The sequence below is a fragment of the Cavia porcellus genome, unplaced genomic scaffold (genome assembly GCF_034190915.1).
Source record: "Cavia porcellus strain 051 isolate PalLab524CR breed Dunkin Hartley unplaced genomic scaffold, mCavPor4.1 scaffold_18, whole genome shotgun sequence".
NCBI classification, from domain to species: domain Eukaryota; kingdom Metazoa; phylum Chordata; class Mammalia; order Rodentia; family Caviidae; genus Cavia; species Cavia porcellus.
The window spans coordinates 24151785-24166084 of NW_026947501.1; the positions used below are offsets into that span (position 1 = coordinate 24151785).

General features: G+C 45.3%; 1 long non-coding RNA gene across 1 annotated transcript; it reads right to left on the reverse strand.

The window, feature by feature from the left end:
• Positions 1 to 719: 719 nt before the first annotated feature.
• Positions 720 to 8167, reverse strand: LOC111756574 (uncharacterized). The gene is made up of 3 exons (XR_002791006.2): positions 5400 to 8167; positions 3254 to 3335; positions 720 to 1083 (listed from the first exon to the last, which is right to left on the reverse strand). It is a non-coding gene; the product is annotated as an uncharacterized LOC111756574 (long non-coding RNA).
• Between the last annotated feature and the right edge of the window lie 6133 nt (positions 8168 to 14300).

A 14300-nucleotide genomic window follows, 5' to 3' on the forward strand; every position in this document is an offset into this window, starting at 1 on the left:
ACTGGGCTCCTCTTCGGTGGTCCCTTCCTCCTTCCTTACAGAGCTCCGCTCTGCTCCCATGTGCAGTCTGTCCCTAGGACCACCTGCCACCATCACTCTGGCTGTTTCTTTTCCCCGCAGAGGGTGAGGAGCAGATAGTGGCTTTTTAAGCCTGTGTGCTAAGTAGGTGTCAGCACAGCCTGAAGTGCTCAGAGGGATAAAGTACCTTTTTCAGTGCAAGGATTTCGGTTTAGCTCTTTCTGGGGATCCTGTTTTCAATCATTCGGTTTGGGGTTAAAATCTAAAAGCAGACGTGAGCTCTGAGACACACTTGCACCTGGAATGCACCTTAAATATATTTATCATCCATCCTCTGGACAGTAGCGTGTTTCTATCATCATGATAACATCATTTTGCTCTTTTTTCTTCTTTTACTTCTTTTTCTGAGATAGGTTCTCCCTGGGTTTCCCAGGCAGGGCTTGAGCTCCTAGCCTCAAGCAAGCACCCTGCCTCAGCCTCCACAGTATCTGGGATCACTGGCAGATGCTACCAGGTTCTGCTTTGTTCTCTTTGTCTCTTGTGACCTTACAGGTGAGCAGTGCTACTGAGCCCTGCTAGGCCCGGGAGGTTCCTCATCAGGGATGAGATGTAGTTTGTGATCCTGGGAGGGTCAAGAGAGCTGCATCTTTCTTTCAGTCATCCAGAGTGCTTTAAAGACTTCAGTCTCCTGAGACAGTATCTGTGATCATGGCCATTTTATTGCACAACCAACCAAAGCCCCCAGAGGAGACTGCCCAGAGAGCAGAGCCCACCAAATTCCCACCCACAGGCACCAAGCATTGCTAGCTCTTTCTGAAAGGAATCCAGTGTGCAACACCTGGGCAGTACAGTGACAGCAGCAGCAAGTGGGCATCTTTGGCAGGCTGGCCCCTCACACTCAGAGAGGAGTCGTTTCTTGTTTATTGTCTTGCTCCAGATAGACTAGGAAGGAAGCAACCAACCACCTTGATGCTGACTGGGTCTGGTCAGGGTGATCACCACAGCTGGGGTGCAGAGATACAGCGATGATCTCAGGCTGCATTTTTCTCCCTGCAGGTTGTGACCCTTAATGAGTTATGAAATTAGTAAGTCACAACCAACATTTTTGTCTAAAACTTAAACAGAGCAGAAAATATCCAAATGACTCACACATAGTAAGGGTATTATTTTTAGAAAATCTTGGATTCTCTGTTATTTACGTGTGCACTGGTTCACGTGTCACGTTTGGCACATGAGATACATTTCTGGCTGTGAGCAGTGGTCAGAGAGGTCTGCAGTCTCATGCCTGGCTGTCCTGCAGTCACATCTTGCTAAGACCCATCCTGTCACCTCACTCAACTAAGAAGCTAAATGGAATCTAATCAGATTCCTAAAACTGGCCTCACCCCAAAGGGACCGTAGGGCCTGGGAAGCCTTGTTGGATGAGGTGGGCTTTTCATGAGCAGGGGCAGGGAGGGGGTGCAGGCAGAAAGGCACAGGCAGTTTTTCTAAGGTAGGAAGAGCAGGGGCTGTGAGAGGTCATAGGGGTCCATCACTGAGCAGGCAAGACAAGGGACAGAGGCTCGAGGGGAAGAAAGTCCACTGGACAGTGGGCAGTCAGGAGGGCCAGGCCTCATGTGCTTGCCTGTTACTGAATATTTCCTAATAGTACCTGCTTTTTTCCTGCCAATTTCAATTTTAACTAAAATGAAAAAAATATATCCAGTTCCTCAGTCACACTAGCCACATCTCAACCCCTCAACTGCCACATGTGACTACCATACTGGACTGCACAGAAGGTCATTCCCATCACGATAGAAAGTTCGACTGGACATCACTGTTCTAGAAAAAGCAAATGAATAATTAATCCCAGGATTGACCTCCCTAAGGAATGCAAAACCTTTTCTTGTTTCTCTCACATCTGTAATTCTGAATGCAAATGCTCCTGAGAGAGACACTGAAGTGTTTTAAATTCTAATTGAAGAGAAACTGATTGATAGCAAGGTCCGGGAAAGCCAGGATCTAGGAAACCCATGCACCAGGGCCGGCTGTGACAGGCCAGTGTGTTTGCCGACAGGTTAGGATTAAGCTCTATTAAGCAGTGTGGAAAACTTTGAGACCTGAGAACAGGAAATAACCCAAAGTTGTTACTCATTTTTGGATGAAGACTGCTTATTTCCCAGTTTTCTATAATAACAGGGAGTTGTTACATGAGAAGCAAGCCCTCCTCTAATTAGGGAGGACAGAATAAGTGGACAGACACCTTTCCGGAGGCAGATGCTTATGGACTTGGGCCTCCTCTGACCTCTACATTTGCCCTATGTCCAGGCCCATGGCTCTACCCATCCTCTGCACCCAGCCTTCGAGAACCACACCACCAACCCAGGCCTAGGCATCAAATCCTGTGTGATCTTCACCAGGAGCCCAAGGGGAGTTATGGAAATCTCTGCTCCCCACCCCCTGCCCTGTAGTCTAAATCCTGGCTCTGTACTCACCCAGGTCAGCACCTTGTGAGTCACCTGAGGCCTGCCACCCCACCCATGGTCACCACCTCCTGCCACCTCTCACTCTGCCTGAGTCTGCCCCACTGGGCATCCTCTCCAGCCCCACCCAGTGTGGGTGTCATCCTGCTGCACCTGCACCCTGGCAGGGGCCACCCACTGGCCTCCCTGATTCTGGTCCCAGCCACCTCCAGCTTGGTGGTTCTTGACCATCTATGAGCAATGTGATAGCCTTCAGAGACTGTCAAATCAGACCCTGACTCAGAGGCACAGCGGGGCTGAGCACGAGTATTTTGCCCAAGTGCCCCAGGGTGATCCTGATGTGTACTCCTAGTTAGGAACCTCAGCCTCTCCTCCTCCTCTTCCTCCTCTTCATCATCATTGCTGTAATTCATAAGAACAAAAACAACAACAACTGGCATTTGTAGTGCATTACACACACTGCCTCACGTGGTCCTCATGACAGCCTATGAGCCGGGAGCTGCCATCTGCTCCCATTCCAGTCCCTGAAACTGAAGCAAGTTCCCCTGGGAGAGGACTGGCAGGTTTCTAACCGCGCTCTCCATGCGCTTATAAAGCCAAACCAGACACATGGTTTTTCTCCTAAAATCTTGGATGACTGGCAGTTCTAGAAAATAAAAATGGTCACTTGGGGAGCACATTCATGATTCCTTCTCCACTCAACCTTCCCCCGATTGTTTCTTAAGTGTAAAGGAAGTATCTTGAGCCGGAGTAGTGACACAGTGGATACTTACATGAGAGTTCACTAAGAGTTATGCTGAGGATTTGTAGCTGTATCCTCATTACTCCTCAAGAAGAAAGATCCTTTAAAAGTCACTTTAAAAAAGAAAACGCCAGTTAGGAGAAGTGGCACACACCTGTCATACCAGTACTCTGGGAGGAAGAGCTCACATTTGAACCCAGACAGGGCAACTTAGCAATTTAGCAATACCCTGACTCAAAATTAAAAATTAGGCAGGGCATGGTGACACACGCCTGTCATCTCAACACTTGGGAGGCTGAGGTAGGAGGATTACAGGGCTGAGGCCAGCCTGGGTTACACAGTGAGTTCAAATCCACCCTAGACCAAATAGTGAGACCCTGTCTCAAAAAAAAAAAAATTAAATATTTAAAAAACTAAATGAAAAAAAAGGACTGGGGATGTAGTTTAGTGCAAAGCTCTAAACTAAAAAACAGAAAAGGAAAAAGAAAGCCAGCCAGCCCAGCAAATGCATAATAGGGGAAACTTACATTTACTAAAGAACCCAGGAGAAAGTCAATAAATGCCAGCAACTATAAAGGATTCTCTCTGGCAATAACACAGACTAGAACGGATCCCCAGAGCTAACCCTTGGAAATCCTTGGAGGATGGAGCGTTGGCTGGAGGGAGTCTTGGATGACCATCAGCAAGGCTTCCACAGAGGGCTTCTTCATCCCCCCGGGACGCACAGGGCAGACGCAGCAGGGGCAGCAGTGGCACAGGAGCCCTGAGTGCATGGAACTACCTTTGGGCCAGAGCTGGGGGTTTCCCCAGTGACAGTGGGGCTCTTCTTCAAGATCCAGGTGATTTCTGCACCAGCAACAAAGTCCAAACCCGCTAAATCTAGGTCCTAGTTCACTTGCTGCTCAGGGACCCAAAGGGCCAGAGTGAGTTCCCATTTTTCCTAGCACTTATTAAAATATACTTAAGGAAAACATTATCTGCACAGGTGGATGATCCGCTATAGAAAAGACCAGCCAATAGAGCAGACTGTGGTGACAGAAGACATCAGAGAACGGCCAATTAAAAAACCCATGAAAGAGTTTTTTAAATTTTTCTTTTTGAGACAGAGTCTCACTCCATAGTTCAGGCTGGCCTTGCACTCACTAAATAGCTCAAACTGCCCTCGAACTCAAATTTCTCTAGTCTTAGCCTCCTGGTACTGGGCGGGGTGGCACATGCCTGTAATCCTCATGTGCCGCCACACCCAGCACCAGGAGAGATATTTTAACCACTGGTGATTTCAGGAAAAAGAAATTAACCCCTAAATTCTCATAATTCACTAAAAAAACCACGTTTCATCTACGTTGAAATTTTTAAATACAAACAAAATTCATAAGAGTATTAGGACCCAGTTTACGTGATATATAATTCTGCAGGAAAAAATGTATCTGACATCCAGACAGAAACCAGCTTAATCCAGATAGTAGTGAGTTATCCCTTCAGGAGCCTCCATACAAGCCCAGAGGGAAAGGACACAGGCCCCGCTCCACCCCCATGGCTCCTCCTCCCGTTTTCCATCATGCTCAGTCCTCACTCAGGTCAGCATCCTGTGAGTCACACTGCCACCTCTGCGCTCTGCCCTGGTCTGTCCCGCTGGGCATTTTCTCCGTCCCCGCCCAGGGTGGGTTCATCCCGCCCACCTGCTGGCCTCTAGCTTCCGGGCACAGCCACCTGCAGCCCTACAGTTTGGTAAGCATGAATAGGCTACCATGACTAAATGGAGATTTAGATTTACGTATGCTTTAAAAATTGTCAGGGCTGGGGATATAGCTCAGGGGCATGGCACCTGCCTAGCAAGCATGAGGTCCTCAATTTGATTCCTGGGACCACCCCCTCTAAAAATGCAATAAAAATGGACAAAACTAAATGAAAAAGGCTGATCTAGGGTAGCATATTTGTGATATATGAAAGATAATGAGTTAACAGCCTGAAACATACCAATCATTCTTATAATGACATATATATGAAATAAAGAATGTTAAAACTTCCACAAATGAAATGGAATAAAAAGAATGTTCCAATAGAATAGAAAACATAGACACACATAGTGCACATAATCAGATGATTCATCAAAAAAGAATCACCAGTGACTGATGAGCCTTTAAAGGGTCCAAATAGCCAGGTGTGGTGGTACACACCTGTAACCCCAGTACTCAGAAGGCTGATGCAAGAGGATCTTTGGGAGTTTTAAGGCCAGCTCCAGCTTCAAAGTGAATTCAAGGTAGCCTGAACTGCACAGCGAGACCCTGTCTCAAAAAAAAGAAACAAGTAAGAAAGTCCAAAAGAAAGCTTTTCTATCAAACTTGCATTTTTCTTAAGTGTTTATACCTAAAGTTTGGAAGTATAAAGTGAAAAGGACATGCTTCTTAGATCATGGTGGGACTCTAAACTGATATGAACAATTGGTATCAAAATCTTGAAGCTATGTATACTCTTTGATACAGCTATTCTCTATACAGAGGAAGTACAGCTGGGCTTGATCGTGCACTCTGGGAAGATTCCACATCTGAGCCCAGTGTGGGCAATTCAGTGACTTAGTGGGACAAAATTAAAAATATAAAAAGAAGGCAGAGCCCAGGATATAGCTCAGTGTGAAGGCTCTGGGTTCAATTCCCAGTACTGGGGGGAAAAAAGACTACAGCAAAACTTTCTGCTCATAATCCAAAGCACTTGTACATCAAAGCAACAAGAGAAAGAGAGGAGAACCAGTTGTGATCATGCAACCTTCAGCGTGCCATACTACTCATATGGCAAGACACTGCTCATTTATCATGTTAAAATCTTTTAGAAACATTTGCTCATCTTGTGGAACATTCACAGGTGAAGTTACACCTACAACCCAAGGTTTTATTGCATTCCCAAAGGAAAAAAATAACCATAATCATTACTAACCTGAAGTGGCAAAATATAGAATTAGTGAAATCTGACATCTCCATAAAAAGTTTATCGACAAAGAAAAATGTTCAAAACTTACTGTTAAATACATAAAAACAAAACATAGGATAATAGATATGGTGTGAACTCATTTACGTAAAAACTATACACATGAATATGTATACACCTATACGTAGGGGTAAAAAACTTAAAAAATACAACCTAAATAGTAACAATACACATCTTTGACATAATTTCGTATTTTTTTCATCTTTCCTGCAAGGCTAGGGATATAACTCAGGGGCTGGGGATATGGCTCAGCATTATAAGTGCCTGCCTGGCAAGTACAAGGTCCTCAGTTCGATCCCTGAAACTCTAAAAAAACAAAAACAAATCCATGTTTCTTGTGTTTTGTGTACTTGTGTATGTGTGGTGCCAGGGATCAAACCCAAGGCCTTACACATACTAGGCAAGCAGTCTGCCAATTGACCCACATCTCCAGACCTCCCACGTCTTTTAAAAGAAGTGTGGTAGTGTGTCCTGGCATCAGTCTCCCAGGTAACACTGACCCCACCACGTCATGCCCCTTCCCACCCTTCTGGTGGGGACTCTCTGCCCATAAATCCCATTTGGCTCTGTGCATCCGCCCTTTGGATGTGACATGTATTTTGTGTGTGTGTTTGTGTGCTGCTAACTTGTTAATCTTGTCTCCTCCATTCATCGGACTGTAGGTATCCAGGTCTCTTATGCTTCTCTCACCTCTTCTCTGTGCTCCTCTCAGTGCCCCGTACAGAACAAGTTCTCAACAAATACCCCACAGAAGAATGTGTTACTTTGTGTCCCTGCTCCTGTGGGCTGGCTCTTCGCAGAGGTGTGGCATACAGGCCCTGCTGCAGGTCAGACAGGGGCTGTGCGTTGCGGGCCACCTGTCAGTGTAGTTCTAAGAAGATGCCTATTGTTGCTGCTAATTCTTGTGGCATGATGGAGTTGTTTGTTTAAAGCATGGGTTACTGCTCGCACACCCAAAGGTAAATCTAATCCTATGAATGCTGTAATTAACAAACCAGTAATGTTTTCTGTTTCTAGTGTAAAATTGGTTTTGCCCAGCAGATGCCATCCACTCCTCCTGCAGACCTCAACCCATCTACAGCCATCTCACCAGCTCTTCCGTGCCCTCTGAGTGATACAGTCGTCTAAGTGTCTCAGCTTCCAGGCCCAGAGACCTCAACAGGGGTCTGTTTTCTCGCCAAGCACTGATGCTTGAGGTGGGAGGATCACTTGAGCCCAGGAGTTTGAGACCAGCCTGAGTAAGACCCTGTCTCAAAACAAAGAAATACTAATTTTTATTAGAGTAGGTTCCTCTTTTTCTTCTGGATCTAGGCTTTCCAGAGATTCAAATTCCTCTCATCCTCTGCCTCACCATCTTAGTATTTTCTTGTCTATTCAACAAACATTTTGGGATCCAAGCATTTGGGCCAGCCGGGCATGGTGGCTCACACCTGTAATCCCAGCAGTCTGGAGGCTGAGGCAGGAGGAATCCTGAGTTTGAGGCCAACCTGGGCTGCATAGTGAAACCCTGTTCTAAAAACAAGAAAACAAACAAACAAAAACAAAACCAAGCATGGGCCAGCAGTGGGCCTGAGCTACATTGATGGCTCACTAGAGCTCAGAATGGAATCCTCTGTAGATATTAGTGTTTGTCTGTTTTGCTCGGTGCACTATGCCAAGTGATTAGGACAGCAGCTGGAACACAGCAGTAAATAGGTGTTAAATAAATAATAAAGTGCCAAGTCTGTCACCCGTGCCCAAGTCACTCCTGCACACTGAGCTTCTACTGAAGTTTCTGAATTTTTTTTTTGAAACAGAGTCTTACTCTGTGGCTCAGAACAGCCCTGAACTCACTTCTATCCTGCCTCAGCCTGCTGAATGCTGGGGTTACAGGTGTGTGCCACCATGCCCTGCGAATGAAAAATATTTATCAACATTTATGTTCCATTCCTAGATCCACTTGTATCTAATTTTATGTATTGCCCTCTTAAATTTGAAAAGTTGTCTATTTTATTTTTCTAAGTGTATATGATCAAGTTATAGATTTGGGGATTTTTCTTGCTTTTTAAAAATTAATTTTTTGCTTTTTATCTTTCTTAATTTACTCTACTTTTTCTCAGTTTTTCCTATTCTTTTTTCCTTCCGTTTCTAGCTTGCTGAATTAAGTTTCCTTATTTCTAGTTTAATGGTAAGGCATTTAATTCCAGCATTTGCTTTTCAAGTAGCTGAGCTATATCCTGTGAATTTTGGAGTGTTTTCTACATCCTTAATTTCTCTATAGCATGTAATTGCATGTAAAGAATCTCTGTCCCACTACCCACCCACCTCCACACTTCACCAGCCATCCTCCTGTTTTTAAAGAGGAAAATTACTGTCTACTCAGTTATAAAAAACAAATACAAAAAAAAAAAAAAAAACCTCAAAACTTTTTGTAATACAGCTTCAAGCCACTTCCCTTCATACCAGATAGCCACACAACCCGGGGCTGCTCTTAAACAACCCTGTGCTGGCCACTGTGTGCCCTGTCTGCCCTCCTGCATTCCTGGCTTCCACATTGTTTACAGTTTTGTTGTTGTTTTACTTTTGTTGTTTTATTTTGTTTTTGAGACAGGCTCTCACTAGGCAAGTGAGGCTGGCTTTGAACTCACTAGGCAGCCCAGGCTGGTCTCAAACTCACAGTGATCCTCCTGCCTCAGCCTCCCAAGCACTGGGATGACAGGTATGCATCACCACACAGCTTCTATTACCATTTTAGATTGAGTAACTCCTGTATATTGTAGGATGTTTAACAGCATCCCTGGTCTCTCAGTACCCATGAAGTGTGAGTGTGTGTGTGTGTGACACCCCCCAGGTGTAAAAAACAATGATATCACTTCATATTGCCAAATGTTCTCTCCTGAAGGTAGGGAGAAACTGTTCCTATTTGAATATCACTGATAACATGCTTTAAAAAGCCACAGCTATGAAAACTCCAGACCAAACACTCAGAACCACCCTGTGGATACAGGGTGTGGCTGTACATACTGTAATCCCAGCATTCAGGAGGCTGAAAAAGGAGGGTTGCTGTGACTTTGAGTTTGGCCTAATCTATATATAGTGAGACCTTGTCTCAAAAATAGACAGAAGAAGAAGAAGGAGAAGGAGAAGAAGAGGAGGAGGAGGAAGAAGAGGAGGAGGAAGAAGAAGACAATAAATAGTATATTTGTATTACATAATAGAAAGGTTTCTTATATAATGCAATGTATATACATGCTGATAGAATTTTCGGTGCGGGCAAAATCCTTTCATATGCAGAAAAGTATACAAAGAACATATCGGTATATGAAAATTTTTCTATAAATAGATACGACTTTATTTGCATAGAAAATTTCTGGAGGTACCCTCACAGGCTGTTAACAATAGTTACATTGAGGTGAAGGAACAAAGGGCTACAGAACTTCTGCTTTCTCTGTGTGAATTTCCTTCTGACTATGAGTATATACTTTTTAAAAGCTATTTGAAAAGAATTAGATAAATCTTCCTCATTCCTGATCATTTCAGTTTTTTAAAATGCACTATTTGAATGGTACAAACCATAAAAATGAATCTCAGTTTACAAATTTAGGTGTGTACAAGAAAGCATGTTAGCCTTTATCATTCAGCTCAGTGTTTATGGTAAGCTTCTATCCTGACAACAGGACACTTGATTGTGATAGATATTTGTTCTTCAAAGCCCTAGGGGGAGAGCCAGGTGCAGGTGTCTGTGAGCTAGGCTAGGCCAGGTGTGCTGCTCTGTGCCTCTCTGGGCAGCCAGGAGCCACAGGCCCAGCTGCCAGTGCCCTTATGAGCTGGCTCCACCGTGCAGCCACCTCCCTGGGATCTGACCCCTGCCTGCCCAGGCAGACTGTTAGAAATTCAGGTGCCACTCTGGAGTCTGGTCTCCTGCCCACAGCCAGATGGGAGGGGAAGGCTGAAAACAGATGATGGATGTCTTTCTACTCCAAAGAAAATCTTCTTTCATATGGCTTGGGTCAAGCCATTTAGTCTCCACTAGAGGACCCTTGTCCTTTGATGTGCTAATCAGTAAGTCCTGAAACAGCCTGAAGTGCCTAAACTTTCACACACAAAAACTAGAGAAGTTTGAAAGTTGGTCTGGGCTTCCAACCCGGGCAACAACAGCTCAGGAGGTAATGAACTCTGTGAACTTTCCCAGAAAAAGGGCAAACTCAGGGAAGAAAAAAGGTCAATTCCTAAATATTATCATATCCACAAGGTGTGTAACTGCAAAGCAAAAAGCTTGAACATTGCCGGGTGTGGTGACACACTCATACAATCCCAGTTATCTGGGAGACTGAGGCAAACTTTCAAGCCCACCTGGGCAATTTAGCAACTTAGTGAGACCCTATCTCAAATTAAGAAATTGTTAGAAGGCCTAGTGATGTAGCTGGGTGCAAACACCCTGGGTTCAATCCCCGGTACTGAAAACAGAAGTCTGAACATTTCCACTAAATAATTAATATTGCCTACCTCTAGGGCAGGCTTTTGGGTTGAGGAAGGAGTAGCAAGGGTAGGCATTAACTTACTGAAGGGTTTTTTTTTTTTTTTTTAACAATTAAGCTATATTCGGTATTGCCTATATAATTTATTATTTTGTTGGTTTGATTTTGTATTTATTATGCTGGGAATTGAAGCCAGAAGCTCACCTCCTAAATGAGCACTCTCTTCATTAAAAAGGGGCTGGGCGGGGCTGGGGATTTAGCTCAGCGGCATAAGCGCCTGCCTTGCAAGTGTGCAGTCCTGAGTTTGATCCCCGGTACCCCTAAATAAATAAATAAATAAATAAGCACTGTCTCCACTGAGCTACACCCCTAGTCCTAATTTAGGGTTGTAAATAAATACCCCATGCATCCTTCACGTCCAACGCATGCTGCAGCTGTCGAGCACACAGGTGGGCAGTCCCTGGGAAGCCTCTTAGGTGAGAAGGTAAGAGGCAGGCTGGGAAGAGAGAAACTAGTTCAATGAACCAACCCAGAGACAAAGGGTCACTAGGTGGAAAGGAGCCCATTGAGCTAGACTGGTACTTGTGAATTAGATTCATCTGTGGAGCTGAGCTCTATGCTCTCAGGACTGCTGGGGACCAGCAGCCCCACCACACTGCTCCCATGGCGAGGCCAGCAGGAGTGCCAGTGTGAGGCACCCAATGGGTTGTCCAGCAGAACTGGTAACTCTGTAAGGTGGGATGGAAGCAAAGCAGAGATGAAAGAAGCAAAAAGATGGGGCCGTGGTGATAATCTAGCCTTGTCCATTAGGATGCAATGGACACACAGCCTGAGGACAGCCAGTGTGCTCACGTGCTGAGGCTGTGGAGCAAAGCAGGAGCTGGCAGTCAGGGGCAAGAGACACATGTGTGGACAGACTGTAATGATGTGATAAGTGCCTAGGAGTCCAGGTGTGTGCACAGGTGGGGAACTCACGAGTTGGAGCCACAAAGTCTGCAGGGGAGAGGTCAGCAAGTTCTCCTGAGCCATCTGACACTGGTGATTCAGAGCTGCGGGTACTCAGTGGAAAGGGTGGCAGGCACCAGGAGCCACAGTGCAAAGGTCTGAAGCTGAGAAAGTGGAGTCTGGGGAAACTGAAAGCAGCTCAGGCTGATTCAGTGAATGCAGGGGAGTGGTGAGAGGAGGCCAGTTTCTGCCCCACTGGAAGGAGTTTGGACTTCATCCTGCAGGCAGTGGTGAAATTTAGAGGAGGGCTATTTAGCAGGGAAGTGAGATGATCAAGTTCCCCAGGAAATTGTATCACCACCACACTCCCACCCAGCGAGCTATGCGAGTAGTCATCTTCTGCCCTGAGCACCCCTCAGACACAGCTAGCCCTCAGCTGATGCTGGGAATTCCCAAAGCGCCGGGCCATCTTTCCTCATTACTCCAAGTCTTAATGACCTATGCCCTGCACTTTCCTTCCTCCTCCATCTACTGAGGGTTGGAGGTCAGGAACAATGTCTGTTGGGTTTTATGCTGCATCTTCACCGTGCCTGGTGTAAGTACTCAGTATGGATTTATTTGATAAAAAGCAAATACGTGAGAAGATAACTCGTGGCTTTTAGCCTGAGCTGTACAGCCTAGGATGAAAACACGTAACAGCAGGACCAGGAAGGTTCTTGCAGGAGGTTAAGCGAGAAGGGAAGAAGGCTTGACTGAAGGTGGTGGTGGCAGAGCTGGCAAGATTGGGGAGAGATTTAGGAGGCAGAATTAACTGTCCTAGGTGATCTGGCATGGTGCTAGATAAGGGAGGAGGGCTCCTGGGCCTCTAGCCTAAGCAGCTGAGGATGAGGAGTTAATCAGACCGGCTATTCCAGAAAAGGAGGCAATGGGGGTGGGGGGTATGGGGGAGATGATACAAGCAGCCCAGACATGCTGACTAGGAAACACAAGTGGAAAGGCCCTCAGCAAAAACATGAAACTGGAACTAGGGATAGACATTTGGTTAAAGAGCTTTGGGAGCTATCACCCTGCAGGTGGTAATTAAAGATCAGAGAAGGAGTAAGATCATCTAGGGAGAGAAAGACGAGGTGAAACAACCAGGAGGATGCCAACCTGAAAAAGGGGAGCTTAGGGGGAGACACAAAGAGAAAAGCAAGCGGGAGACAGAGGGAAAAAAGCAGCAAGGGCAGTGTCACAGGTGCTGAGCAGCTGCTCCACAGCATGGAGGGACTTAGAGCCCCACCAGTCGCCCTTACAGTGGAGAAAACTGAGGCCCTGGAAGGCTGACTGAGTGGTGGAGGCTGCAAGCTACTGAGCCCGCGTGAACACGGACCACAGCTCTCAAGCTATGATCCCCAGACCCTGGAGCACCCAGACCCCTCCACAGGGGCCCATGACATCAAGACCATTTTCCTAATAAGATCAAAAGATTTTTTTCTCTACTTGTGGACATTTGCACACATATGACAAAAGCACCTTTGGGAGAAACTTCTGGGACCTTAATCCACAACAAAGTGACACCAGATCTTTCTATTCACCCCCATATACTTAGCAGTTTAACAAAAATCCAGCTTCATGTAAGACTACCCATGATGACTGTAAATTTTATTAATACTGACCCTAAATTATATCTGTTACAAGTCTACTCATAAAACTCTTCCAAATACTGAAGCATTGTAAGCACCTGTGTGATTTTTGTTGCAAGCTGAACCACCTGCTTTTTTGTAGAACATCATTTTTGTAGAAAGGACTGACAGACTACAGTTATTCCAAATGGGTTTGTTTATTTATTTATTTTTGGTTTTTTGAGACAGGGTCTTGCTTTGTAGTTCAGACTGACCTTGAACTCACTATCTAGCTGAGACTGGCCTCGAACTAGAAACAAGCTTCCCACCTCAGCCTCGTAAGTGCTAAGATGACAGGCATGTGCCACCGTGCCTGACTTCAAATTGGGTTTTTGCAAACATTTTCAGGAAAATGAATGAATGACCCCTCCAGGAAAACAATTATTTGTGTCAGTAGCAAAACTGGTCAAATGAAAATTTAGAATTTTGGGAAACTTTCATGCATACCAGTGTCTACCTAAAGACTTTTCAATACCTAAACACTTCTGATGAAATCAGTGGTGACCATTATGAGCCTTTCTTTTTGGGGAGGTGGTGGAGACAGGTCTTTTGTCATTTAGGCCAGCCTCCAACTCGCTGTGTAGCCCAGGCTGGCCTTGATTTTGCAGCAATCCTCTTGCCTTCGTCTCCCAAGTCCTGGGATTACAGGTATGTCCCACCACATGTAGCCCTTTGTCCGTTCTTCTTTCTCCCCCAAGAGCCCTCCTCCTCCCCTCTTCTCTCCTAATCCCCTGAACTGGGATTGAACCCAAAGTGTTTGCAGTAAATTACATCGTCAGCCTTTTAAAAATTTTTTACTTTGAAAAAATAAATAAAAAAACAAATTTTTTACTTTAGAATAGTCATGCTAAGTCACTAAATGTCCCAGGCTGGGCTGGAACTTGCAGTCCGCTTGCCTCAGCCTTCCAGAGTGCTGAGATTACAGGCATGCACCACACCTGACTAACAAATGTGAGTCTTTGATATTACAGACTGAAATGTGTCTATAGTCAGGAAAGCTGCATAATTTACTGAACAGTGTTGCTGAAAT